Genomic DNA, 27,255 nt, shown 5'->3' with positions numbered 1-27,255 from the left:
CTTCATGTATGGCTTGATTTAGTCTTTAAAGATGCAGCTGACAAATCAGTCAGTGTTGATGGGGGGAATTCCTCTCACAGCACTACTGTATTGTGCTGGCGGGGGGGGTGGGGGTTGCTGGGAACCTTCTCAGCCAGCAGAGAAGGATGATCTCTGCTCATATTTATAGCCATAGGCAATAATCCAACGTAAAAATTCTGTCAGGCTGGTTGTACCCAAGTTGACCCATCAATTGACTGGGTGCAATCAGCCTGTCCATGCATGGATGGAATCTTGAAATCCAATTCTTGTATGACTTGTTTTAGTCTTTAAAGATGCAGCTGACAAATCAGTCAGTGTTGATGGGGGGGAATTCCTCACACAGCACTACTGTATTCTGCTGGCGGGGGGGGGTTGCGGGGAACCTTCTCAGCCAGCAGAGCAGGATGTTCACTGCTCATATTTATAGCCATAGGCAACAATCCAATGTAAAAATTCTGTCAGGCTGGTTGTACCCAAGTTGACCCATCAATTGACTGGGTGCAATCAGCCTGTCCATGCATGGATGGAATCTTGAATTCCAATTCATGTATGGCTTATTTAAGTCTTTACAGATGCAGCTGACAAATCAGTCAGTGTTGATGGGGGGAATTCCTCTCACAGCACTACTGTATTCTGCTGGCAGAGGGGTTGTGGGGAACGTTCTCAGCCAGCAGAGCAGGATGATCACTGCTCATATTTATAGCCATAGGAAATAATCCAATGTAAAAATTCTGTCAGGCTGGTTGTACCCAAGTTGACCCATCAATTGACTGGGTGCAATCAGCCTGTCCATGCATGGATGGAATGTTGAATTCAAATTCATGTATGGCTTGTTTTAATCTTTCAAGAAGTAGCTGAAAAATCAGTGTTGATGGGGGGTATTCCTCTCACAGCACTACTGTATTCTGCTGGCAGAGGGTTTGCGGGGAACCTTCTCAGCCAGCAGAGCAGGATGATCACTGCTCATAGGCAATAATTCAATGTAGAAATTCTGTCAGGCTGGTTGTACCCAAGTTGATACATCAATTGACTGGGGTGCAATCATCCTGTCCATGCATGGATGGAATCTTGAAATCCAATTCTTGTATGACTTGTTTTAGTCTTTAAAGATGCAGCTGACAAATCAGTCAGTGTTGATGGGGGGAATTCCTCACACAGCACTACTGTATTCTGCTGGCAGAGGGTTTGCGGGGAACCTTCTCAGCCAGCAGAGCAAGATGATCACTGCTCATAGGCAATAATCCAATGTAGAAATTCTGTCAGGCTAGTTGTACCCAAGTTCATCCATCAATTGACTGGGGTAGAATCAGCCTGTCCATGCATGGATGGAATCTTGAAATCAAATTCTTGTATGACTTGTTTTAGTCTTTAAAGATGCAGCTGACAAATCAGTCAGTGTTGATGGGGGGAATTCCTCACACAGCACTACTGTATTCTGCTGGCGGGGGGGTTGCGGGGAACCTTCTCAGCCAGCAGAGAAGGATGATCTCTGCTCATATTTATAGCCATAGGCAATAATCCAACGTAAAAATTCTGTCAGGCTGGTTGTACAGAAGTTAACCCATTAATTGACTGGGGTGCAATCAGCCTGTCCATGCATGGATGGAATCTTGAAATCCAATTCTTGTATGGCTTGTTTTAGTCTTTAAAGATGCAGCTGACAAATCAGTCAGTGTTGATGGAGGGAATTCCTCACATAGCACTACTGTATTCTGCTGGCAGAGGGTTTGCGGGGAACCTTCTCAGCCAGCAGAGCAGGATGATCACTGCTCATATTTATAGCCATAGGCAATAATCCAATGTAGAAATTCTGTCAGGCTGGTTGTACCCAGGTTCATCCATCAATTGACTGGGGTGCAATCAGCCTGTCCATGCATGGATGGAATCTTGAAATCCAATTCTTGTATGACTTGTTTTAGTCTTTAAAGATGCAGCTGACAAATCAGTCAGTGTTGATGGGGGGAATTCCTCACACAGCACTACTGTATACTTCTGGCGGGGGGGTTGCGAGGAACCTTCTCAGCCAGCATAGCAGGATGTTCACTGCTCATATTTATAGCCATAGGCAACAATCCAACGTAAAAATTCTGTCAGGCTGGTTGTACCCAAGTTGACCCATCAATTCACTGGGTGCAATCAGCCTGTCCATGCATGGATGGAATCTTGAATTCCAATTCATGTATGGCTTATTTAAGTCTTTACAGATGCAGCTGACAAATCAGTCAGTGTTGATGGGGGGAATTCCTCTCACAGCACTACTGTATTCTGCTGGCAGAGGGTTTGCGGGGAACCTTCTTAGCCAGCAGAGCAGGATGATCACTGCTCATAGGCAATAATTCAATGTAGAAATTCTGTCAGGCTGGTTGTACCCAAGTTGATACATCAATTGACTGGGGTGCAATCATCCTGTCCATGCATGGATGGAATCTTGAAATCCAATTCTTGTATGACTTGTTTTAGTCTTTACAGATGCAGCTGACAAATCAGTCAGTGTTGATGGAGGGAATTCCTCACACAGCACTACTGTATTCTGCTGGCGGGGGGGTTGCGGGGAACCTTCTCAGCCAGCAGAGAAGGATGATCTCTGCTCATAGGCAACAATCGAACGTAAAAATTCTGTCAGGCTGGTTGTACAGAAGTTGACCCATTAATTGACTGGGTGCAATCAGACTGTCCATGCATGGATGGAATCTTAAATTCCTGTTCATGTATGGCTTGTTTTAGTCTTTAAAGATGCAGCTGACAAATCAGTCAGTGTTGATGGGGGGAATTCCTCTCACAGCACTACTGTATTCTGCTGGCAGAGGGTTTGCAGGGAACCTTCTTAGCCAGCAGAGCAGGATGATCACTGCTCATAGGCAATAATCCAACGTAAAAATTCTGTCAGGCTGGTTGTACAGAAGTTGACCCATTAATTGACTGGGTGCAATCAGCCTGTCCATGCATGGATGGAATCTTGAAATCCAATTCTTGTCTGACTTGTTTTAGTCTTTAAAGATGCAGCTGACAGTGTTGATGGGGGGAATTCCTCACACAGCACTACTGTATTCTGCTGGCGGGGGGGTTGCGGGGAACCTTCTCAGCCAGCAGAGCAGGATGATCACTGCTCATATTTATAGCCATAGGCAACAATCCAACGTAAAAATTCTGTCAGGCTGGTTGTACCCAAGTTGACCCATCAATTGACTGGGTGCAATCAGCCTGTCCATGCATGGATGGAATCTTGAATTCCAATTCATGTATGGCTTGTTTTAATCTTTCAAGAAGTAGCTGACAAATCAGTGTTGATGGGGGGTATTCCTCTCACAGCACTACTGTATTCTGCTGGCAGAGGGTTTGCGGGGAACCTTCTCAGCCAGCAGAGCAGGATGATCACTGCTCATAGGCAATAATTCAATGTAGAAATTCTTTCAGGCTGGTTGTAACCAAGTTCATCCATCAATTGACTGGGGTGCAATCATCCTGTCCATGCATGGATGGAATCTTGAAATCCAATTCTTGTATGACTTGTTTTAGTCTTTACAGATGCAGCTGACAAATCAGTCAGTGTTGATGGGGGGTATTCCTCACACAGCACTACTGTATTCTGCTGACAGAGGGGTTGCGGGGAACCTTCTCAGCCAGGAGAGCAGGATGATCACTGCTCATATTTATAGCCATAGGCAATAATCCAATGTAGAAATTCTGTCAGGCTGGTTGTACCCAAGTTCATCCATCAATTGACTGGGTGCAATCAGCTTGTCCATGCATGGATGGAATCTTGAATCGCAATTCATGTATGACTTGTTTTAGTCTTTAAAGATGCAGCTGACAAATCAGTCAGTGTTGATGGGGGGAATTCCTCACACAGCACTACTGTATTCTGCTGGCGGGGGGGTTGCGGGGAACCTTCTCAGCCAGCAGAGAAGGATGATCTCTGCTCATATTTATAGCCATAGGCAATAATCCAACGTAAAAATTCTGTCAGGCTGGTTGTACCCAAGTTGACCCATCAAATGACTGGGTGCAATCAGCCTGTCCATGCATGGATGGAATCTTGAATCGCAATTCATGTATGGCTTGCTTTAGTCTTTCAAGAAGTAGCTGACAAATCAGTGTTGATGGGGGGAATTCCTCTCACAGCACTACTGTATTCTGCTGGCAGAGGGTTTGCGGGGAACCTTCTCAGCCAGCAGAGCAGGATGATCACTGCTCATAGGCAATAATCCAATGTAGAAATTCTGTCAGGCTGGTTGTACCCAAGTTCATCCATCAATTGACTGGGGTGCAATCATCCTGTCCATGCATGGATGGAATCTTGAAATCCAATTCTTGAATGACTTGTTTTAGTCTTTACAGATGCAGCTGACAAATCAGTCAGTGTTGATGGAGGGAATTCCTCACACAGCACTACTGTATTCTGCTGGCGGGGGGGTTGCGGGGAACCTTCTCAGCCAGCAGAGAAGGATGATCTCTGCTCATATTTATAGCCATAGGCAATAATCCAACGTAAAAATTCTGTTAGGCTGGTTGTACCCAAGTTGACCCATAAAATGACTGGGTGCAATCAGCCTGTCCATGCATGGATGGAATCTTGAAATCCAATTCTTGAATGACTTGTTTTAGTCTTTACAGATGCAGCTGACAAATCAGTCAGTGTTGATGGGGGGAATTCCTCTCACAGCACTACTGTATTCTGCTGGCAGAGGGTTTGCGGGGAACCTTCTCAGCCAGCAGAGCAGGATGATCACTGCTCATAGGCAATAATCCAATGTAGAAATTCTGTCAGGCTGGTTGTACCCAAGTTCATCCATCAATTGACTGAGTGCAATCAGCCTGTCCATGCATGGATGGATTCTTGAATCGCAATTCATTTATGGCTTGTTTTAGTCTTTCAAAAAGTAGACTGACAAATCAGTGTTGATGGGGGGAATTCCTCTCACAGCACTACTGTATTCTGCTGGCGGGGGGGTTGCGGGGAACCTTCTCAGCCAGCAGAGCAGGATGTTCACTGCTCATATTTATAGCCATAGGCAACAATCCAACGTAAAAATTCTGTCAGGCTGATTGTACCCAAGTTGACCAATCAATTCACTGGGTGCAATCAGCCTGTCCATGCATGGATGGAATCTTGAATTCCAATTCATGTATGGCTTATTTAAGTCTTTACAGATGCAGCTGACAAATCAGTGTTGATGGGGGGAATTCCTCTCACAGCACTACTGTATTCTGCTGGCAGAAGGGTTGCGGGGAACCTTCTCAGCCAGCAGAGCAGGATGATCACTGCTCATATTTATAGCCATAGGCAATAATCCAACGTAAAAATTCTGTCAGGCTGGTTGTGCCCAAGTTGACCAATCAATTGACTGGGGTGCAATCAGTCTGTCCATGCATGGATGGAATCTTGAAATCCAATTCTTGTATGACTTGTTTTAGTCTTTAAAGATGCAGCTGACAAATCAGTCAGTGTTGATTGGAGGAATTCCTCACACAGCACTACTGTATTCTGCTGGCGGGGGGGTTGCGGGGAACCTTCTCAGCCAGCAGAGCAGGATGTTCACTGCTCATATTTATAGCCATAGGCAATAATCCAATGTAGAAATTCTGTCAGGCTGGTTGTACCCAAGTTCATCCATCAATTGACGGGGTGCAATCAGCCTGTCCATGCATGGATGGAATCTTGAATCGCAATTCATTTATGGCTTGTTTTAGTCTTTCAAAAAGTAGCTGACAAATCAGTGTTGATGGGGGGAATTCCTCTCACAGCACTACTGTATTCTGCTGGCAGAGGGTTTGCGGGGAACCTTCTCAGCCAGCAGAGCAGGATGATCACTGCTCATAGGCAATAATCCAATGTAGAAATTCTGTCAGGCTGGTTGTACCCAAGTTCATCCATCAATTGACTGGGGTGCAATCAGCCTGTCCATGCATGGATGGAATCTTGAATCGCAATTCATGTATGACTTGTTTTAGTCTTTAAAGATGCAGCTGACAAATCAGTCAGTGTTGATGGGGGGAATTCCTCACACAGCACTACTGTATTCTGCTGGCGGGGGGGTTGCGGGGAACCTTCTCAGCCAGCAGAGAAGGATGATCTCTGCTCATATTTATAGCCATAGGCAATAATCCAACGTAAAAATTCTGTCAGGCTGGTTGTACCCAAGTTGACCCATCAAATGACTGGGCGCCATCAGCCTGTCCATGCATGGATGGAATCTTGAATTCCAATTCATGTATGGCTTGTTTAAGTCTTTACAGATGCAGCTGACAAATCAGTCAGTGTTGGTGGGGGGAATTCCTCTCACAGCACTACTGTATTCTGCTGGCAGAGGGGTTGCGGGGAACCTTCTCAGCCAGCAGAGCAGGATGTTCACTGCTCATATTTATAGCCATAGGCAACAATCCAACGTAAAAATTCTGTCAGGCTGGTTGTACCCAAGTTGACCCATCAATTGACTGGGTGCAATCAGCCTGTCCATGCATGGATGGAATCTTGAATTCCAATTCATGTATGGCTTGTTTTAATCTTTCAAGAAGTAGCTGACAAATCAGTGTTGATGGGGGGTATTCCTCTCACAGCACTACTGTATTCTGCTGGCAGAGGGTTTGCGGGGAACCTTCTTAGCCAGCAGAGCAGGATGATCACTGCTCATAGGCAATAATTCAATGTAGAAATTCTGTCAGGCTGGTTGTACCCAAGTTGACCCATCAATTGATTGGGTGCAATCAGCCTGTCCATGCATGGATGGAATCTTGAATTCCTCTTCATGTATGGCTTGTTTTAATCTTTCAAGAAGTAGCTGACAAATCAGTGTTGATGGAGGGAATTCCTCACACAGCACTACTGTATTCTGCTGGCAGAGGGTTTGCGGGGAACCTTCTCAGCCAGCAGAACAGGATGATCACTGCTCATATTTATAGCCATAAGCAAAAAATAATCCAATGAAAAAAATTCTGTTAGGCTGGTTGTACCCAAGTTGATCCATCAATTGACTGGGGTGCAACCAGCCTGTCCATGCATGGATGGAATCTTGAATTCCTATTCAAGTATGGCTTGTTTTAGTCTTTAAAGATGCAGCTGACAAATGTTTGGAAACTTTTCTCAAGGCATCTTTTGCCTTGGTGAATGCTGCACTGCAGTCGGTGGTTGCGGCTACTGGAGTCTGCCAGAGCCTTAGGATTGGTGTAAAAAGTCTGTCCAGGAAGTTAGGCTCAGCAGGTACTGAGGCTGACCTAGGTGAGGGTTTGACAGATTTCCCTAGGGCTCTCTGTTTTGCTGTGAATGCCTTAAAGGGGTCCATTCAACAGATTCAGCTGTCTTCACCTGGACTGGGCACCGCCATCTTGGAGGTAGCCATCTGGCTGTGACTGTCCAATGTATATGCATGAGATCACGCTGCACTTTCACATTGGTCTGCAGCCTCCTTGGACACAGGACATGGCCCAAGAGGTTGAGGGCAGGCGGGGGTGGGGGGCACTTACATGCTCTGTGCAATGCTTTTGCAGAGAGGCCCCCAACCTCCCCTTCTTGGGTCCCTCACCAGTGAGTAGTGAAATGTAGAGTAGAGTAGTGTAATGTAAAATAGAGTAGTTTAGGGACTGGCCAGAGAGGGATTACTTTGATGCAGTTGGCCAGCTTAAACATGTATTGCAATGCATGTGAACTAAAAATCCCTTTTTTTTTCTACAAAGTTTGTTGGAAAGAGTGTATAGTAGTGTGCAGAGAGTTAATTCAGATTTTTTTTTAGTGTTATCATGTCATCACAGCCCTTTAGCAACTGATGGGATATGGATGGATATATATATATATATATATATATATATATATATATATATCTCACACACACAGATGAAACTCGAAAAATTAGAATAATCGTGCAAAAGTTCATTTATTTCAGTAATGCAACTTAAAAGGTGAAACTAATATATGAGATAGACTCATTACATGCAAAGCAAGATAGTTCAAGCCGTGATTTGTCATAATTGTGATGATTATGGCTTTCAGCTCATGAAAACCCCAAATCCACAATCTCAGAAAATTAGAATATTACATGCAATCAATAAAACAAAGATTGTACATAGAACAGTATCAGACCTCTGAAAAGTATAAGCATGCATATGTACTCAGTACTTGGTTTGGGCCCCTTTTGCAGCAATTACCGCCTCAATGCAGCGTGGCATGGAAGCTATCAGCCTGTGGCACTGCTGAGGTGTTATGGCAGACCAAGTCCTGCTGGAAAATGAAGTCAGCATCCCCATAAAGCTAGTCTACGGAAGGAAGCATGAAGTGCTCCAAAATCTCCTGGTAGACAGCTGCGTTGACCCTGGACTTAATGAAGCACAGTGGACCAACACCAGCAGATGACATGGCTCCCCAAATCAACACAGACTGTGGAAACTTCACACTGGACTTCAAGCATCGTACAGTGTGTGCCTCTCCATTCTTCCTCCATACTCTGGGTCCTTGGTTTCCAAATGAGATGCAAAAGTTGCTCTCACCAGAAAAGAGGACTTTGGACCACTAAGCAACAAGCCAGGTCTGTTTTTCTTTAGCCCAGGTAAGACGCTTCTGACATTGTTTGTTGTTCAGGAGCGGCTTGACAAGAGGAATACGTCATTTGAAGCCCATGTCCAGGATCTGTCTGTGTGTGGTGGCTCTTGATGCACTGACTGCAGCCTCAGTCCACTCCTTGTGAAAGTCCCCAACACTTTTGAATGGCCTTTTCCTGACAATCCTCTCCAGGCTGCGGTCATCCCTGCTGCTTGTGCACCTTTTTCTTCCACACTTTTCCCTTCCACATAACTTTCTATTAATGTGCTTTGACACGGCACTTTGGGAACATCCAACTTCTTTTGCAATTACCTTTTGAGGCTTTCCCTCCTTATGGAGGGTGTCAATGATGGTTTTCTGCACAACTGTCAGGTCAGCAGTCTTTCCCATGATTGTGATTCCTACTGAACCAGACTGAGAGACAATTTGTGTAGTATTATGTTCAGCAGACTGTGTTCTTCTATTGTTGTGACTTAGATGACGTTCAGAGCACATTTTATGCCCAATTCATGCAAAACTCCACGTAATCCCAAGGGGTTCACATACTTTTTCTTGCAACTGTATATTGTGTCACATTTTGCTTTCATTACATTATTTTATATATATATATTTTTTTTTTTTTTTTTTTTTTAAATTTTGTCACTTATCACTTTGTTGCTATATGGATGTTCTTTACTAATATATTGTTTGATTAATTGGTTTGGTCACAATTTTCCACTGGTTGTTTCTAGCAGTTTTTCATTTCCACACTTGGGTGCGGGTATATTTACTTATACATTGATTTATTTTATATTAATTTATATGTCCATTTATTATTCATTTATGCACTGAGTAGCGCAGCACTAATCCATCATTCAATCTGTCATTTCACTCTACTTCATGGTATGAAATATTTAAAAAACGCAGCACAAGCAACATAGCTTACAGAGTGCCGACTATGCTCACTCTTTCTGCCTCCCCTCCTCCAATCACAGAAGCTGTTGTATAGATTCCATGAATGAAAAGTGATCTATTCATCAGCCTGTCCTACATTCATAGATCGGCTTGTATAAACTCCCACTGCACCAGAAGATTATGGCTGCAAGGTATGGAAGGGAGGCAGAGGACTTCAGTTTTCCACTGACAGCTGACACCAGCACAAGGAACACCACTCTGCATTAAATGTAAATAAAGTCCCGTGTGCTCATTTAAAGGAAAAAAAAACAAGAAAGAGGTTTTAACTAACCTTAGACTTTACCTAATGTTAACAAAACCCTGCGATTACCCACAAACATCAATTCATACTTGCAAATCTAATGTCTGATATATGACATTAAGCCTGGGTTCACACTGATGGGGTGGCAGAATTCGCAGCGGTTTCTGTGCGAATTCTGCACTGCATCAAAATCGCACCCAGTTCATTTCAACCGCTGTGGGTGTGTATGCTAACAACACCCCGAAATCGATTCGCAAAATGCGGTGCAATGTGCAGAACTGGATCGCATGGGTGTGGATACCCATCTGATCTGATTCTAGTGCGGACCAAAAAAAGGGTCCTGCACCTTTTTGGTGTGGATGCGGTGCGATTTGAGCCATACAAAATGTTCTGTGCGATGCGATTTGAGCCATACAAAATGTATGGCTCAAATCGCATCGCACAGAATTCGCATGCGATTTGCATAGGAATGTGGGGCGGTTTCTGTGCAAATCACATGCGATATACCGCACCGCATATGTGTGAACCCAGGCTTAGGGATGCTTTCATGCAGCAATACCAAAGTGACACTGGCAACCCTTAATAGCAGTAAACAGAACAAAACAAGGTTTGTTGAACTTTCAGTCACTGACCTCTGTCTCCACACACCAAGGTCTTCTCAATACATGGGATGTCTGTGTAGCCAAAACTAAGAAGACTTTTCATTTGTTGTGCTGTGATTGGATGATTCCACATGGCTGTAGTCATAGCTGGGCAGAACAGCAGTGGCTTTGTTGTAACCCATGAACGGACCACACGTCTGCAAACAGAATATATAGCAAAATCTTAAAGCTGAGCTCCAAACAAAGCACTAAAATAAATACAGACATCAAAATGCATACTGTGTAACTGTTTTACTGAACAGATTATTTGGATTTCTTTCTATCCAGTACTGAGACATACCTTACCCTGCCACACAGCAAAGACAAATGGATAACACCCTTTCTCTGTTACAATTAAAATGTATCTGAACCCCAAACTAAAAATCTAATATATTGCAGCCTACCAGCCCTTAGATGTAGTACTTGCATATTTTGTCAGGATTTTTTTTCCTTTATTTTCACCCGGTGATCCTGCCAGTAACCCACTTTCTGTCCTAGAGTGACAATGTTCTCTCACTGTACTGTATCTATGGAGGAGCAGTGTTGTCACCCTAGAAGAAGAAATTTAAGATTACAGAATAGGGACTGCCGGGATAACCTGGTATTTGTATCCAAAAGGCACAATCCAAAACACAAGAGGCTGCTACTTGTGACAGAAATATACCTTATAAACACATATCTGCTGCACTCATTTTAAGGGTAACATACACTTTAAGAGAATGTGTGAACAGAAGCAAGTCACCGCCTTACAGATCTAAGCCACAAAAGCCCGATAAAGAAAAGCCCAAGAAGTAATCACCATTCTAGTGGAATGGGCTTTAATGGGAAAGGGACTCATGCAACTCACACGCTTGTAAAAACTACCTGTATGCAAAGCCCTAGCTATGTGAGGCTAGGAAAAAAAGGAAACGTTTACTTAAAGCAGAACCTTACCCATAACAATTTGATAAAAAATAATGTTCTTTAGCAATGAGCAGAAGTTCCACATTAATAATTATGCTACCAAAATAATTGTTATAGATATTCTTTTTCATAAAAGAACTGCCTATTCTTGTTTATGTCCTCAGATATGAATAATCTTCAAGAAAACATTGGAAACAATTTTGTTGACGAAAAGCTTTATGAGGATGTCCATAGTAGTGCACAAGTGGAGATGTACATGAGGGTATAAACTTAGGGAGGTCTATCTGATGTAGAGTAATATGTGCAATGTCCACTGCCCCCTACTAGTACACTTAGGAATTGTTTGTTAGAATGCATTATAGGTACCAATGCTATTACTGGGGGTTAATTACTGGGATTGTGGCAAGATGATGTCCAGACAAGTGTGAATGTATGTTTTTATTGCAACGGTTTCATTTTCAGTTTGGTAAAGGGAGAAGAGAGTGTTTTTGTGTATGATTTCAATTTTTGAATTTACCTTTCAATAGGTATTAGTAAGCTAAACTACAAGTCTTATTTAGTAACTGCTTCTTTTTTTCTTGCCGCACATAATTAGGGCTTTTAGTAGATACTGTTTGGTTACTAAGACCACGCCAAAGCGCGGCGAGTGGATGGGCTTCTGGAATTAGACTGAAATTCTCAGAGATGCTTTTACGGAGTTTTCTCCTGCAAAACGACTTGTCAAATTCACTTAAAAATTGTGGAAATGTCAGCTGGAGAACTTGTGGCCTTTTGGAAAAACTATCAGGGAATCTGTCTGCCTAAAAGAAGCAGTGGCTGAGAGATAAACCCCGACAACCCTCACTATATCCCATATAATGGAGACAGATCTCCTTGGGGTGAACCAGAGCACACTGAAACACAACAAAGATAGCACAGTACCATCATAAAGGTGAAAATTAGAGACCACCTTGGAGAAAAGGAGGTCCCATCGCTAAACAACCTTGTCCTTGTGAAAAATCAAATGGAACTTCTAAAGGACAATGCTGATAACTCAGACTGCTGTAGCCGAACTGATGGCCACTAGAAAGACTCCTGTACGGGATAGCAAAGAAAGAAATACTCAAATAAATGCCCCAAATAAACTGAATGGTAAATCAGTCTCCCTGCATTGTTTTTTGTTCAGTTAGCTGCCTGGAAAGCATGCTGTAATTAGGCTGCTGAGACTGAGAATATTGGCTTGCTGACACTTTTGGTGCATCTACCGATTCATTCTTTTGAGCTGCATTCATCTTTTGAAACTTTTCTTATACTTTGCTGGCTTCATATTAGGTTTGCTTCAACTTAGATTGTAAGCTCTAACGAACAGGCCCTCTGTTTCCTCTTGTACCAAATTGTATTGTAACTGTAATGTCTACCTTCATTTTGTAAAGCACTGCGCAAACTATTGGCGCTATATAAATCCTGTATAATAATAATAATCATAACTAGTTGTACACCTGATACATAGTCATTCTAATCAGCCACTTGTTTTAAGCACAGTTGTCTTATGTTGCCCCAACAGATGTGCTTTTCTTGCACATAAATACCGTATTTTCTGGCGAATAAGACGACTGGGCGTATAGGGTTTGGGCTATACTCGCCGTATAAGACTACCCCTCTTCCAACGCACACCAAAAAAAATTTAAAAAATAAAAATTAAAAAACATCAGATTTGATTTCAATATGGTATGGTATTTCAGTATGGTATTCCAATGATGGGGTACTATTCCTCCCACTGACACCAATGTTGGGACACTATTCCTCCCACTGACACCAATGACGGGGAACTATTCCTCCCACTGACAACAATGACGGAGTACTATTCCCCCCACTGATACTAATGATGGGACACTATTCCTCACACACTGATACTAATGATGGGGCACTATTCCTCCCACTGACACCAATGATGGTGCCCCATCATTAGTGTCAGTGTGTGAGGAATAGTGTCCCATCATTAGTATCAGTGGGGGGAATAGTACTCCGTCATTGTTGTCAGTGGGAGGAATAGTTCCCCGTCATTGGTGTCAGTGGGAGGAATAGTGTCCCAACATTGGTGTCAGTGGGAGGAATAGTACCCCATCATTGGTGTCAGTGGGGGAAGGAATAGTGTTCCATCATTGGTGTCAGTGGGGGGGTGGAATAGTGCCCCATTGTTGGTGTCAGTAGGGGGGGGGGGAATGGTGCCCCATCATTGGTGTCAATGGGGGGGGGGGGAATAGTGCCCCATCATTGGTGTCAGTGGGGGGGGGAGGAATAGTGCCCCATCGTTGGGGTCAGTGGGGGATGGAATAGTGCCCCATCGTTGGTGTCAGTGGGGGGGGGGAATAGTGCCCCATCGTTGGTGTTAGTGGGAGGAATAATGCCCCATCATTAATATCAGTGAAACCAATGATGGGCACTATTCCTCTCACTGACACCAATTACACTTGCTGACCCCTGTTCCAGTATGGTGCTGCTGCAGCCAGCATACGTGGTTGCAGCAGCACCTCTGCACGGCACACTTACTGGCCGCTCCCTCACTCGATTTTTGCGGGGCTGCTCAGCTCCGCCTCCTCGCTGGTGATTGGCCGCCTGTGTGCCATTCCTGAGCTACAGTTCTGGCGGCCAATCACCGGTTAGGAGGTGGACACGAGCGGCCGCACGAACATCCGGTGGCCGAACTGAATGAAGGAGCAGCCGCGCTTCCTAGACTGGATCGTCGTGGGACTGGGACCAGAGCCAGGTAAGAAACAGTAGCCCCTACCCACCCCTGTACTTACTGTCTCTTCCGTTGGAAGTGCCGCCCTGACACCAAGTGTCAGTATGCTGTATACCGGCGTATAAGACGACCCCCGACTTTTGAGAAGATTTTCAAGGGTTAAAAAGTCATCTTATACGCCGGAAAATACGGTACATATATTTGCTTGTGTCTTTTTATTAATAAAGCCTCTGGAAAACAAAATATTTTCTGTACAATCTGGGGCCTTTATTTTAAAGTGTATTTCCACTTTTGCAGTCAAATTCGTTATGTTTGTGTGTGTTCCCATTCACAAAGCATACCTACAAAGAAGGTTTTATATATTTCTTTTAGATGTTCCTTTGGAGATGGTGTCATGGTGGACTGCAAATGTTTCTATATAGAACTGTAAAATTGATAAGTAAGTCACCGACACCACATCCCAAAGTGATTTACCAGTATATAGAGAATATTACAAAAAGAAGAAGACGCAGGACTTTTAACCACTTGAGCTCTGGAAGATTTTAACCCCTTCATGACTAGGACATTTTTTGCTATTCAGCACTGTGCTACTTTAAGTGGCAATTGCATGGTCCTGCAATATTGTACACAAATTAAATTTGTATCATTATTTCCACACAAATAGAGATTTATATTAGTGGTATTTGATTATCGCTGGTTTTTTTAGTTTTTTCGCTATAAACAACAAAAATACCAAACATTTTTAACAAAAAAAAATAAAAACCGTTTTCTACTTTCTGTTATAAAACATACCCAATAAAATCAAATTTTGGCATAAATTTATGCCAAAATGTATTCTGCTATGTGTCTTTGGTAAAAAAAATTCCAATAATGTACATTAATAGCTTTGTGTAAAAGTATTAATGTCTACAAGCTATGGTATATATATACACAGTATATCTGAAAACTGCTAAACTCTATTCTACTGACAGCCTATCTCATTTCTTGAGGCCCTAGAATGCCAGAATAAATTGCCCCCCAAATCACCCCTTTTTTTTTGCAAAGTAGTCAGTCTGAGGCAGTTAGTAAGAGGCATGGTGAGTTTTTTTGTAATGTTCAGTTACAATTTTTTTGAAAATGAAGAAATTGAATAAAATCTGTTTTTTTATATGCTCTCACCAGTGCAGTACAGCATCACCATATGACTGGTGTGGCAGTGATCAGGGACACTGACTGGTGACTGTATGTCAAAAACAGTTACATTTTTTGACAGTGGGCTGCAAGCTGTCACAGCCCTGTGCCCACATTGAAGATGCCGGCGCCTGGATCACCACATGGCTGGTGAAACGGGCTGCGGGGAGGACACCGCGGGGTCGTGGGACAGGTGAGTGGCTGTTTTTTAAAAGTCACAGTTTTTGTAGCTGCTGACTTTTATTTTTTGACAGTGTGAGTGGAACTCAGCTTTAATTTCATCCCAGAGGGGTGATATATAAAAGAGCCTGTGTCCACTTAGGATAATGTCCCCCGACAACTTAAAGAGAATGCATAGTGGTTAAGACATATTCTTACTTTTTCTTTTAATCCTAACCATAATTACTAAAAAAACTTTTTTATTGCCTGGTCATTTGTGAGCTATGAATACTGCATATGAGTATATTTTATGCTCCTGTCCAGCCAGCAGATGGAGCTCTCAGCTCCTTGTCATGTTTACTGGCTGTTTTCAGATACTCATATCATGCTTGTCATTAACCACTTGTCCTCCAGAGGATTTACCCCCCTATCCTGAACAGGCCATTTTTTGCAATACGGCGCTGCATTACTTTAACTGACAATTGCGCGATCCTACGAGGCTGCACCCAAATTAAATTTACGTCTCTTTTTTGCCCACAAATAGAGCTTTCTATCTGTGGTATTTGATCACCTCTGCGATTTAATTTTTTTTTGCTATAAACAAAAAAAGACCGACAAAAAAAAAAACTACTTTTGACTTTTAGCTATTAAACATGTCCACAAAAATTTTTTAAAAAAATCAAATTTCGTCATAAATTTAGGCCAAAATGAATTCTGCTACATGTCTTTTCTAAAAAATCCCAATACGTGTAAATTAATTTGTTTATGTGAACGTATAGCGTTTACAAATGGTGGTATATATACTGGAATTTGTTTTACTGGTAATGGTGGCGATCAGCGACTTATAGTGGGACTGTGGTGAGCATTCTGCCACTGGGGGGGGGACGGGACTAACTGACATCCCCCGTGAAACCAATACAGTGATCAGTGCTAATAAAAAGCACTAACTCTGTACTAATGACACTGGGCAGGAAGGGGTTAACATCTGGGCCGATTAAAGGATTGACTGTGTGCTGTTTTACTGTGTGCTGTGCTTTACACTGTAAGCACACTGCTTTGTATGGCTCTACTGTGCAAAGCCATACAAAGCAGTGTGCAGGAGCTGACAGGGGAGAGATCTGTATTGTTTACATACAGGCCTCTCCCCCATCAGTGATAAACGGCGATCGCCGGGTGCCGGGAGGGAATCACCGGCTACAATCCGGTGATTAACAGCCAAGGCTGCCAACAGCAGCATGCCCCCAACACGGAAATGCAAAATCACATATATATACGTGATTTTGAGCAGCCGTACCGCCCTGTAGCAGTATTTCTGTTATAGCGCGGCACGGAAGCGGTTAATAAGTCCCATATTGTTTTTGCTGTACTTTACTGTACACTTTGCAAGATTTAGGCTGCCCACACATTATACAATTTTCTTGAGAATTTTACTTTAGAGTTACAAAAAAAAAACATATAATATGAGGTCAAACCTAAACACTTCCAATTGGATCCAATTAGGCAGGTCTTTGCACTACATAGTTGAAGGTAAATATAAAGGAAATTGGGCAGAAATTGTAAGAAAATTGTATAGTGTATGGCCAGCCTAAGTTTCTCCAATAAAGAACTGTTTAAAAGTTGGTCAGCGTTAAAGCCAGACTCTGGGCTGCTTTTAAATGTACCCATGCTGCTTGATTCCCTCCCCCACATTTCATGGGCTAAATACAAATTATTACTTTATTCCTCACTCCCACAAGATTCCTCCTCTTTGTTGGACTGATCCTCTGAAGTGCTTTTCCTGGCTACCCGGCCGGTCGCAGCTTTCTGATGTCATAACACACTAAGCAGACCTAACAGTCCTGCATTGTATAGGAGGGGGGCGAGGGTCTGCTCACAATCCAGGATGTGTGGCAGAGGAGGAAAGCACCGGCTGTCAGGGGAACAAGGCCCTTAGTCACCGGTCACACCGCTGCGACTTAAAATCATGCGATTTCAGGTGCGATTTCTGAAGACTGTATTGTAACTTCTTAAGATTTCCAACGATTTCTTGCTATTTGCGGTGCGATTTCCATTGTATTCTATGTATGTGAAATCACAACAAAACTGCAGAAAAAGTAATGCAGGAAATACTTTAAAAATCGCGCTGCAGCAAAACGCACATCTTAAGGCACGGACATTCACTAGTTGGGATTTCAGCTCACAAGTCGCACCGGTATGACCGGGCACTTAGACAGAAGGGATGAGTCCAGATACCAGTCCACACCTACCTGAGCTATCCTGCTGGAAAGTTGCAAAGTGAACAGCCAATCACAGGCAATGGAGGCATGCCCCGCCCCACACTGACTTGTATCCAAGGGATGAGGGGGTCTCTGATGCCTATGATTGGCTGTCTGCTTTGGCAGCTTCCTAGTGGGATAGCTCAAGCAGGTGAGGACTTGTGCGTTAGAGACAGTTGCTATGGGAACAAGTGTCCCCACTGGAAGATTTTCCCTCACATCCTGTTCTGGACACAATCAGCAAGAACAACCTGACAGGTGGTCTAACCCCACATCACTCTAAATCTAAATGTAACCACTTGCTGTCCGCCCTATAGCAGTTTTCCTACAAAGTGTTGTCTTTAGTTCCCCTTTACCATTTCTCTGCCTCACTGAAGACAAGTGTAATGATACGATCAGTGTTCTTCCTCTTCTACAGCCCAATCAGGAGGAAAGAAATAAGATCACATCCATCGATCATCACATTACCATCATCAGCCGCCCTCCTCTCTATGGCTCCATTCTGACCTGTACATAGAAACACAGCCGGCATGGACACTAGCCCGAGACTACAACTCCCAGAAGTCTGTATGCACTCACCGTGCAGCCAATGGACTGGCAGAGACTCGTATCCCAGCATCTCCCTGTAGTGCGCTCTAAATGTCCCAGCATGGATTTATTCCGCAAAGGATGCTGGGATTTGTAGTGCCGGGCAATACATAGGAGGGGAGGCTGTGCCTCTAGTAGATGTGTTCCGCTCAGCTTTGTGTACACGGACTGTAATCCGCACCTCCCACACACACAGTCCTCCCATAGAGAACAATATGAACATCCTGGAGAGGATTGCACTGTGCTACAGTACACCAAGACTACCCACAATCCTCTGCACTGTTTACATACCTACTCCCCGCCCACTAAGCAATCGCCGATCTCTTCCTGCTCATGAAAACATGTCCCCGCCCACCTCTTAAAGCACACGTGACCGGCCTTGAGGTCTCTCCTCAGTCTGTGAGCAGAGATTTGAGTCTGCGTAGTGACTTGTATATGGGGGGTTCAGACTCAGCTGCAAAGGGGTCCGGTGTCCTAATACACCGAGCTAGCACACATATGAAAGAACCGTGTCCATGGTTTTCATTCATGCAATGCATGTTTACAAGTGCTCGTTCACAGGGGCTCACACCTGTGGGGGGGACATGTTCTGCTTACATGGGATGCACAGGTGTTCCAGTCTTGTCTATAGGGATGCAGCCGGAGTACGGATACAGCTGCTGCTTCCACTCTGACATCCATGTGGGTGCAGGTGCGTGGCCCCGAACTCACACTGTGTCCAGGGGCCCACATGGATGTCAGATTGGGAGCAGCAGCTGTATCCCCGATGACATGAATGAGACTGCCTGCATACAGAAGAATGGAACACCTGTGCCTCCCATCAGGCCAAAACATGGTCCTCACACGGGGTACACTAGAAAGTATAGTCCGCCTTTACCAAAACACTGCCTGTGCAGATAAGGGGTGTCTGTAGATAAAAACAAACTGCAGCTCTGACTAAAACTGAATAAGGCCCTTGTTATAGGTGTAGGCCATTTACATACCTCATGAAGCCTGACTGGAAACCTCCCAGGACATTGCTATCAGCAAATACATCATCCAGCACCGCTTTACGTGTCTCGTCACAAACCACTTGACTTCCTCAGGGTTGGTCCTACACTTGTTGTCACAAACCACATGACTTCCTCGGACTAGTCCTACACGTGTTGTCACAAACCACGTGACTTCCTCAGGGCATAGCGGGTGACATATTTGCCAGAAACCAGAAGTGACACAAAAGACGGTCCCCGATGCCTGTGTGCCAATAGTTTCATGCCGTTTTTAAACTGCTACATTGTAAGTGAAATACATTTTAAATAAAAATGAGGATTTCAAATATACTACACTGTGAAGAGTTCCTGGGTCTCCGGAGCTTCTGAGCCTTAAAGGGCCACACACATTGAAAAAAGGTGTACCACTGCAATCATCTTTAGTTAGTTATACAAGAGTGGAGGGGTTTGGATTTACCATCAATGTATTCGAGTGTGATTGACCCCACAGAGGAAGAGGAAGAGTTTATGACCTGATGGTGCAGCAGGTCCATGATTTGAGGTGAAAGCAATATAAGCAAGGTGGTGGGGCCCTGCTATGAACATGGTGGAATTTGAATGCATTGACAGCACAAAGGGGATATACACAACATGCTGAGAATTTGGCAAAAAAGAAGCCGTAATAACGAAACAATTTACACACAGACTTTTCATTTGGTCCTATTATTTATTTGAAGATTGACATTTATAGTGTGATGCACATGATTTCATTTATTTATTATGTTGTTTGCACATATATGTATTTTTCTCAGGCTATATTAATGAGATGACATAGTAAGGCATTTGCGCACCATCATTTATTTATTTATTTATTTTTTGTAGTATTGATTTTGTGGGAACACAAGAAGGTGGTAGCAGCAGCCTAACACAGAATATATTGATTCAATCACAACAGATAGTGCGGGAGTCACCAACATTAATATTCAGTTTTAATCAGAGCTGCACAGATTTTTACCTATGGATGCCCCGTATCTGCATTGGCAGTTCTTTGGTAAAGGTGGACTAACCCATTAAAGTGGTACTAAACCCAGGACCCTGCATTTACTGTATCTGGTCTCCCACAGTACACAACATGGAAATGCAATTATTTTAGTAAATATAACCTGCTAAATACTTTTTCTTATCAGCAGTTACAGCAGTCTTGTGACTTTATCAGTGTCCAATAGAACGGTGGCTACAGCATGTAGGAGCAGTTTTCATTCTCCCCTGATTGTCCTATGAGGCTGTAGGACCCCTGACCTTCTGGACAGTGCTGATTGGCCCTGTGCTGATCACATGCACTCTTCCAAGAAAAGAAAAAAACTGCTGTTACTGTTGTGGGTTTAGTAACATTTTAAAGAACAATTAAAAGGTATGGATGCACCAATATCGTTTTTCTATTGGCGAGTACGAGTACCGATACTTTCGGTCAAGTACTCGCCGTTACAGAGTACCAATACTTTGCAGTGTGATTTGCATTAATGGATGCAAATTGCACTGCAAAGAATAGCATGCGATTTGAACAGGAAGGCGATTCCTGTCCAAATCACATGTGGTTTCCCCACTGCTCCTAAGTGAACCTGATGCTTGTCATGGCCCGAGTTCACACAGAAGCAGTGCGGGAAAGTTCCCTGCAGGCATCCCATGCTGAGTGTCAGAGGTAGGAGAGGAGGGCAAGAGATGGGGATTTGAATTCTCTGCCACTTTCTTTGCTCTCCTTACAGCGATGATAGTTCGGGCTAGACGGCATCTGATTGGGGGATTTCAAATCCCTGCCGCTTTCTCTCCTCTCCTACCACTGACACTCAGCATGGGATGCCTGCAGGGAGGTTTCCCGCACTGCTCCTGTGTGAACTCGGGCTATGACAAGCCTGGGGTCACACTGGAACAGTGGGGAAACCGCATGCGATTGGGACAGGTCCATTAACGCAAATCGGACTGCAAAGTATCAGTTAAGGTATCGGTAGTATTTTCACGAGTACTCATGTAAATACTTGGTATCGCACCAATACCGGTATCAGTGCATCCCTAACTAAAGGAAAATCGTTTTTTAAATTTTGGATGGAGCAGAGAGGAATTAGGACACCTGTTAGTTTTTTTATTGCTGTCTGTGTCCCCATCAGGGAGACTGACCCTTTCTATGTCTGGTTTACCATTATCATTGAAAGTAAAAAAAAATTCCAAATTTTGCAGTGTCCCCCGAAAAGTAATAGAGAGAGAGGGGTATGATACAAGGGGTGCCATCATCCCTGAAAGATACAGTGAAAAGGTCCTCTTATTGGTGGGACTTTAACGGCACAGTTTTATCAAATAGTAAACTTGACAATTCAATAGTTTAAAAAATATGTGATTTTTATTTTTGAAATCTTAAAACAGACATTTAAGTTACAATACAAAGTAAGTCTGTTTTAAGATTTCAAAAATAAAAATCACATTTTTTAAACTATTAAATTGTCACGTTTACCATTTGATAAAGCTGTGCCGTTAAAGTTTCACCAATAAGAGGACCTTTTCCCCAAAAAGTAATAGAGGCGAAATCCAACAATGGGCATACTAGCTCTGGTGACCAAGGGGGTGCAAGAATATGCTTCATTTGCAGGGACTTCCTGTGTTGGCTATAGGACAGGAAGTGAACGTAAATCTACCTGATAAGACACAGATTGCCAAAAAATCCAGCCAGGGGTTATGTATTCACCTTACTCTATCCAAAAAAAGGTTTTTCCTACAGTTATACTGTAAGTGTGCCTCATTCACAGGGGACACCTATCCATATAGCCATGTGGAGGGCCAACTTTACCTGTAAAAACAGCCAGCTGCATGGCTCTCCAAGCGCAACCCACACATGTACACTCCAGGATGCACTCGGAGATCCATGCAGCCGGCCACCTGTCATTGATTGAAATGTATCATTCTATATGTACTTACACTATATTGCCAAAAGTATTGGGACACCCCTCCAAATCATTGGATTCAGATGTTCCAATCACCTCCATGGCCACAGGTGTATAAAATCAAGCACCTAGGCATGCAGACTGCTTCTACAAACATTTGTGAAAGAATGGGTCGCTCTCAGGAGTTCAGTGAATTCAAGCGTGGTACCGTGATAGGTTGTCAACTGTACAATAAGTCCATCCGTGAAATTTCCTTGCGACTAAATATTCCACGGTCAACTGTTAGTGGTAATATAACAAAGTGGAAGCAACTGGGAACAGCAACTCAGCCACGAAGTGGTAAGCCACGTAAAATGACAGAGTGGGCTGATGCACACAGTGTGCAGAAGTCGCCAACTGTCTGCAGAGTCAATAGCTAAAGATCTCCAAATTTCGTGTGGCCTTCAGATTAGCACAACAACAGTGCGGAGAGAGCTTCATGGAATGGGTTTCCACGGCCGGACAGCTGCATCCAAGCCTTACATCACCAAGAGCAATGAAAAGCATCGGACGCAGTGGTGTAAAGCGAGCCGCCATTGAACTCTAGAGCATTGGAGACATGTTCTGTGCAGTGACGAATCACGCTCTTCTCTCTGGCAATCCGATGGACGAGTCTGGGTTTGACACTTGCCATAACAGTACTTGCTTGACTGCATTGTGCCAAATTTAGAGTTTGGTAGAGGGGGGATTATGGTGTGGGGTTGTTTTTCAGGGGTTGGGCTTGGCCCCTTAGTTCCAGTGAAGGGAACTCTTAAGGTGTCAGCATACCAAGACATTTTGGACAATTTTATGCTCACAACTTTGTGGGAACAGTTTGGGGATGGCCCCTTCCTGTTTTTTTCTTGTAATTGCAGACCACCAATAAAAAAAGCCTAAAAATATAAAGTGAGTCTCAGGGTATAGCTTTCTTTTTTAAAAATATGAAGCTTTTAATATAAACATGCCACAAACCTGGGCTATACTTTGATATACTTAGATATACGCAAGCTCTATAAATACTGATATAAGGATTTAAAAATAAATGAGCACATTGGGAATTACTGAAGCCAGAGGCAGCTTTGTAACTTTCATTTTCAGAAGAAGATCAGCAAATGATTGAGAGGGTGAAGTAACCAGACTGTGCAGAGCCTCTATTCCACATCTTCACATCTTTCTCAGTAAAGACTTGTTTCAACCGCCTTTTAGAGTGAGCAATCACCCTTTAAAGGATAAGTTCATCCTTTGAAAAAATAAATGCACATTTTTTTTGAAGGTAACAAAAAAAATGTGCATTTTGTTTTTTAAGGAGTCTGCAGAGCACTGCACACGTGATCAGCAGATCACAGGTGCAATCTAAGGCTCCTGCGGACTGTCAGGTTAGCTGTCTGTCTGTACCTCCTACAGGAAGACAATTACCTGAGAGCAGGAAGATCAATGCACTATGAGACGCTCACCATCGCCCTTATAGTTCATTGAAAACTACAAAATGTCAACCGCAATGGCTGACGGTACTTGTAGGCATTCATTCATAGGAAACTGTGAATGAATGACACAGCCATGTGGGTGAAGCACAGCATGGACGCACTATTTTAAAATTAAGACAGCAGGTGTGGGAAGAGGATCCCCCACCCACTGTCACAGGGAGGGGGATCGAGGGGAGAAAGGCTGCAGATGCTGAAATATGTTACCCCTAAAATGGGTGGAACATATAAAATGTTCCAATGGTGAACATATCCTTTAACCATTAGCCGCCCGGCCTATAGCCATTGGGCGGCCCGCAAAAGTGCTGCAGATTTCTGGGGTATACGCCATTTGGCATCCTCCCGCACATGCGTAGTTCGCGCGATTGTAGAGCAGCGCAGCGGCGCGATCTGTCACCGGCCGTGTACCTCGGACACGGCCGATGACAGATCTGAGTACCGGCCCCAGTTGCCAGTACCATGTGACCAATTACAGCAGGTCACATGACAGTTGTATACAATGGATGGCTTCATTCATGCCATCCATTGTATACTAGTGCCTAGCTGTGAATGGTCACAGCAGGTCACATGCACATGTCATGTGATTAGCTGTGGCCAAATCACAGCTAAGCACAAAAAAAAAAACCTGAATGAATCGATGTCATTCAGGTAAATGCTTGCTTATAGCAAAGTAATTCTTTGCTATAACCAAATTGTGTAAAAAAAAAAAAAAAAAAATACTGATCACTTCCCCAAAGTAGTACAATGTTACTATAGTAACATTGTATGTATTGTATAGTAACATGTATAGTTTTTTTTTGTTAATTTAGCAAAAAATAAAGACCCCAGCGGTGATTAAATACCACCAAAAGAAAGCTCTAGTTGTGTGAAGAAAATGATAAAATTTTAGTTTGGGTACAATGTTGTATGACCGCGCAATTGTCATTCTAAGTGTGAGAGCGCTGAAACGTGAAAAACTGGCCTGGGCAGAAAGGTGTAAAATTGCCCGGTATTGAAATGGTTAATTAGACCTCACTTGAAAATCAAATGAACGTTCCAAAATTGAACATATTTGAGTGAAATTATTATGGCATATGGCCAGCTTTCATCTACTCAAAGTGCAGAATGACAACAATAAAACAACATTGTTATTGAATTACATAATACGTTGTCTAAATGAATCAATACTGTACATGACAAGCCATAGATATAATAACTATATATATATATAAACATATATTTACATTCATAAAAATGAATTCAGTAAAAAAAAATAAAAATCATCATAATAATATCTTAATCATGTGAACATTATACACAGCCCATATAATAGACAGCAATGGTCAAGGTTTTGTAACTGATAATATACGAGGGGCATTTCAGGCAAACCGGAACTTTTAATCTTACAGATATATAAAGGGGTGCTAGCATGGCGGTACTACACGCAGTAGTAAGTGGAAAGTGTGTCCTACTACTGATAGGCAGCACAAATGTCGCGGCCAGCCCCGAGACCGTTAATCAAGATTGCAGACAACAGTGTTAGTGCGTGCATGGAAAAGTGTGTTATGATGAAGTTTCTTGTGAAGGAAGGTGCAAAACCCGCAGATATCTACAGAAGACTTCAAGCACAGTACGGTGATAAGACGCTCAGCCTCAGTAAGACACTTGAATGGTGTAAACATTTCAAAGATGGCTACACATCCATCAGTGACGATCCTGGCTGTGGTGGTTCCAAGCCCACAGCAGTCATTCCTGTGAACATTCAGTGCTTGGAACACCTGATCCTGGATAACTGACACATAACCGGTCGTGAAATTGCACAAAAGACAAAACTTTCTGTGAGAAGGGTGAACACAATCATTCAGGAATCTCCTAGGATGGTTCAGGCGTACTGACAAATCTTGCTTTCCAGGCATTAGATGAACGCTGGGATAAGTGTATAAATGTAGCAGGGGAGTATGTTAAAAAAGAAACGCAGTTTCTGCTCCTTGAAATGTTTTCTTTTATCATATAAACTCAAAAGTCCCAGTTTGACTTGAACTCTCCTCCTATAAAGGTTTTCCCATCATATTCCCAACTGCATTTAGTGGGTGACATCTAGTGGTAGACCTGGACCATTGCAGTCTATTTAATGAATAGTGTCTTTTATATATATTGTTTCTTTCAGTATGATTATTATGAGCTCATTTACTCAGTTCATTTATTTGTTTTTATTTAGTTTGTTATATTGATTAATTTGTATTCATAATATACTCATTTATATAGGTGTAAATAAATTGATATGGGTAGTACAATTGTCACAAACATACTTGTGAGAACCTGATGTGAGACAACATTTGTAGAACTTTGCAGAATTTTTAAAACTTCAGGATTCAGGATTACTATTTAACGGAGCCGAAGAAAGCCAATCCAAGTCTTCGTTCAGCTCTGTGACTCCCAATGAATGGGAGGTCCTGTTAAATCGGCGGAAGGCGGGGGGGGAGGGGAGGTTGGGGGAGTCTCCACCTGCTGCTGGTATTAACGATCAAGAGGTCTGTTAGCGCTCTGATTGCTATTACAAGAAAGCCAACTGTTGGCTCTAAATAACGATACTGGGATGATGCCTCATCCCAGTACAACCACGAAGGTACAACCACTGAGTATGTGACTGGTCGACAAGTGGCTAATGTAATTAAAAAATTAAATGTCATTTTAGTGAGAAAAACAAATGAAAGCCTAATTACAGCTGACACTTTTGAAGCAGTTACAGCAACAGGCTTTTTGTTTTTGGAAAAACAGGACAACTGTAGGTTTCCCTCCCTTGAGTGCTGTCCATGTGGTCTTAAATCTCAATTCACTCTGCGACATTGCTCTGAGCTGTTCAGCCTTCCCTATGAAAATGTTCGTTTCATACTGCACATGCCCACCACAGCCTCATTCATTCCAGTAGGATTTCTGTAGTCATGGTGGCCACATATGATCACTCAGAGTATGGCTTTCCCATAGCAATAAATGGGGCTGCGTTGGGAATGCGCGGTATGAAGAGACCTTTTTTTTTTTTAGAGGAAAGACGGTGTGGTTAGAAGTAGGGCCATACAGTACAGATCACGGCTACAGGGCCAAACGTAAGTAGATGGTCATGCAGGCAGCAAATATGGACTGTGGGGGGGCGGGGGGGGGGAGGTGACAAAAAAAAAAAAATCCTAATGCATCACTGTTTTTTTTTCACAAAACTTTATTAAAATGTCACAGAATTATGTTCACTGCCGCACCGTTGCAAGACAGTGGTTCACATCGCAATCTGCTGCCCTGAAAGAAAATATTGCATTTTGCCTTGTCTCTGCTGTAAAGCTGTGATGGAAATAATACATCTGGTGTCATCATGTCCTAAGCCATATGAATAAAGCGGACTATTTTTAAACACACCCAACATTGTTATACAATTTCTCCCGAAACGGTAACGTTTGCTGAACAACTTGAATGGTTATTGGAAGCAGAAAATACAATATTTTGCAGGTAATAGGAAATACTCCCAGACCAAATCTTTATCGCAATCTACTTCTTCCCAACAAATGTAACATTTAAGCGATACCACAAAATACTGAGCAGCTTACATGGAGTCCATTATATTTCAGAACATTCATAACTGTGGATATTTATGTAAAAGCTGACAGAATGACAGTTTGTGAAAGCACCGTGCATCATAAACAACTGCC

General features: G+C 43.0%; 1 protein-coding gene across 6 annotated transcripts in view; it reads right to left on the bottom strand.

Moving 5' to 3' along the window:
• PPCDC (phosphopantothenoylcysteine decarboxylase) overlaps positions 1-27,255 on the bottom strand; it is a 418,450-nt gene that overhangs the window by 288,233 nt on the left and 102,962 nt on the right. For 4 of the 6 annotated variants that reach the window (XM_089652388.1, XM_089652389.1, XM_089652390.1 and 1 more), the window contains one exon: positions 10,379-10,545. The gene's annotated coding sequence lies outside the window, so the exon portion shown is untranslated. Of the gene's footprint in view, positions 1-10,378; positions 10,546-18,064; positions 18,147-18,175; positions 18,297-27,255 lie in introns of those variants that run through there. The other 2 variants (XM_089652393.1, XM_089652392.1) reach the window with 2 other exon arrangements.

This window comes from Staurois parvus, unplaced genomic scaffold (assembly GCF_062004578.1).
Source record: "Staurois parvus isolate SC_StPar_1 unplaced genomic scaffold, SC_StPar_1.0 ptg000682l, whole genome shotgun sequence".
NCBI lineage: Eukaryota > Metazoa > Chordata > Amphibia > Anura > Ranidae > Staurois > Staurois parvus.
Note: the sequence above shows the minus strand (reverse complement) of the source record. Positions and strands in the feature narration are given on the sequence as shown.